General features: G+C 36.2%; 1 protein-coding gene across 2 annotated transcripts in view; it reads right to left on the bottom strand.

Annotated features, from left to right (window-relative positions):
• Positions 1-2000: 2000 nt before the first annotated feature.
• Positions 2001-2500, bottom strand: part of fer1l4 (fer-1 like family member 4) — a 28523-nt gene continuing 28023 nt past the window's right edge. For both annotated transcript variants that reach the window (XM_056437818.1, XM_056437820.1), the window contains one exon: positions 2001-2500. This exon is cut by the window's right edge and continues 346 nt beyond it. The gene's annotated coding sequence lies outside the window, so the exon portion shown is untranslated.

The following is a 2500-nucleotide window of genomic DNA, read 5'->3' as shown; positions in this document are numbered from 1 at the left end:
ACATTCTTTAAATAATATATATAGAGTATATACATATTCATATATATTTATATATACGTATATATATATATAGTATATATTTATATATATTGAGAAAAATATACATACTTATATATATATATATATTTATCTATACATACATAAATATATAGATACATAAATATATAGATAGATAAATATATATTTCTATATATATTTATCTGAATCGAAAAATGTATATATTTCTATATATATATATATATAAGTGTATTTTTTTTATTTTTTATATATATATAAATATGTAGACATACACACAAAGAAATATATATTATATATACATATATATATATATATATATTAGGGCTGTCAATCGATTTTAAAAAATTAACTAATTAATCGCACATTTTGAAATTGCGATTAATTAATCGCGATTAAAAGTTTTTTCCTTCTTTTTAAAGACAAAACTTCACACAGAGCTGTGTTTTCAAAGAGGCTCCTACATATAAAGTGCCAGCGAGGTATTTAATATTGTGGATGATAAATTGTTTCTTCAGTGAAACATCAGATTAGTAAAAAAAAAAGTAGTATATTGAGACCCCATTGGTCCTGTCATCTTTAACACTGAACAGCAGAACCAGTGGCCTTGGTAACTGACTGACATTCACATATGTCACGTTCACCCTCTGGAGGCTGGGGACATTTTACAACAACAACAAAATTCACCGTTTAAAGGCGTTTGCATAAGACACATACCCACGTGTTATACATCAAACATTCCAGAACAATCTCAGCTCTGTAATGAGGCTCATTGTCCTCGCGCCGTGTTCTCTGCTCTCTGACTAACAGGCTGCTATAGAGCCTCACCTGTGAGGTGGGAGGTCCTTTGTGATTTACTGAGTGTTCATTGGTTGTTTTTTTCCCGAAATGTTGACAGACAAACGGATTGACAAATCACGTTGAAGGTTTCGTGTGACGAGATCTTTCCGCGCCGCGTCCCCCGACACGTCGCCCCTCCGTTCCTCTGTGTATCAGAGGGGGAGACGGGAGGAAGGAGGAGCAGGAGGAAACCCGACTGATTCATCCACGAGTTAAACTGATTTCTGATCCTTATTTTCGCGGAGAAATAATTGTTTTAAAAACGGAAACAGTGTCAAACCGTACTGCCGCGGTTTAAAAAAATAATAACAAAATAAAGTTGCGTTAAATGCGTTAAAATATTTTAGTGCGTTAACGCGGCCAAATTAATCGCATAGATTAACGCGTTAACGCTGACAACCCTAATATATATATATATATAAATAAATAAAATGTGCCGTACTGAACTCCCACGAAGGTCCACCTCTGATGGTGTGACGTCACCATGGAGAAGCGAACAAACGCGATCTTCATGGAAGCCTCAAGTCTGGATCTTATCCGGCACCATCTCACTTTATGACGGGGTAAACACAAAGTGTACTTTCTTAAAGTTACTTAGAACTCATGTCGCGGGAACATGAACGTCGGTGACTCAATCCAACAGTTGTGGGAGGACCGCCCTACAGGCCTGATGGTTCGTCCTCTGGGGATCGGGCACCTCAGTCCGATAGTTGTCCAGATATTTTAGTTATGTTGCACAAACTGAACCTCATTCATTTCGTCGTGACATCACTTCCCTTCATAGTTTACTCTCGACACGCTCCGACTTCATCGGAGTCTCACAGGAAACCATCAGAGCGAGCGTCGGTAAACAAATTGTGTACAACTTCCTGTTGAGCCGCCTGAAGTCGACTTACAGCTCACTCCCCTCATCTGAAGAGTCACTTCCTGTGGTTGTTTATTTGTATTTGTGGGGCTCAGGATGCTGATTGGTGACCTGGAGTCTCTCTACTTCACTTCCTGCTCTCCAGAGGATGATCTCTCCGACCCCTCGAGATCTGAATGACCCCGTGACCTTCCCTCTAGAACAGCTAAACCATCAGAATGTGTGTTAATCGTCTCTAATGCTGAATATAAATAACTGGAACTCAGCAGCATTATAATAATACTTTTTTCATTATTCATTTATTTACTCAGAAAATAACAGCTAACATTTAGATTAAACAAACGGGTACAAACTTCAGTTCTGAGTGAATTTAAATATGAATGTGCTTTATTTATTTTATTTACCTTTAAAATATAAAATGTGCAACTACAATTATATTCAATCAACACAATTAGACTTTTATACAACAGTTATATTAATGTTTTAGAAAGGTACTAATGTATCCACTCCAGTCCATTTCATTGACATAATAATAATAATAAATATGTGATTTAAATCTGCACTAAAGGGATTAAACACTAAATCCCAGATGTTTGCTCCCGTGACTAAAAAGGAGGATGCTGGGTAATGTAGTGCAGAATCATCCATTGCTACACTAAACCGGATACCCGTGTATTACTGCCCACTGACATGGTTGCTAAGCTATTTTTATCAAATATATTTGCTCTCCAAATGTCTTAAAATGCACATATTTAGATGACGGTAATTAAGAAAAAATAT

This window comes from Pseudoliparis swirei, chromosome 18 (assembly GCF_029220125.1).
Source record: "Pseudoliparis swirei isolate HS2019 ecotype Mariana Trench chromosome 18, NWPU_hadal_v1, whole genome shotgun sequence".
NCBI classification, from domain to species: Eukaryota; Metazoa; Chordata; class Actinopteri; order Perciformes; family Liparidae; genus Pseudoliparis; species Pseudoliparis swirei.
This window is presented reverse-complemented; position numbering and strand designations above follow the sequence as displayed.